Source organism: Protomyctophum parallelum (genome assembly GCF_964188405.1).
Source record: "Protomyctophum parallelum genome assembly, chromosome: 21".
Taxonomy (NCBI): Eukaryota; Metazoa; Chordata; class Actinopteri; order Myctophiformes; family Myctophidae; genus Protomyctophum; species Protomyctophum parallelum.
Genome location: NC_139713.1, coordinates 4,556,060 through 4,556,413, shown reverse-complemented (window position 1 = coordinate 4,556,413; position 354 = coordinate 4,556,060).

The following is a 354-nucleotide window of genomic DNA, read 5'->3' as shown; positions in this document are numbered from 1 at the left end:
CACACACACAAAAGTGTGCGTCGATCTCATAGGTCGGTCTTTGACGCCGACGTGCACAAGCAAGGCGTCAGATGACGTCAAATGACGAAGCAGAAGGAGGAGGGAGGGTCTTTTTTCCTTATGGCTTTAAATGTGATGTTCTTTCTTGTAGTTTAATTAAATGTAAAACTGACATTGAAATAATATTTACAATGAATAATTTAGGCATTTTAGAAAAATGTTTTCGTCCAGAGCGAATTACAAATAGGGGCACTATAGTACTGTTTTGTAATGTTAATCTCTATACAAATAAATTGTAGGCTACTGTTTTCCAATAATTATAGTGGAGAATAAATAAAATAAGAAGTAGAAATA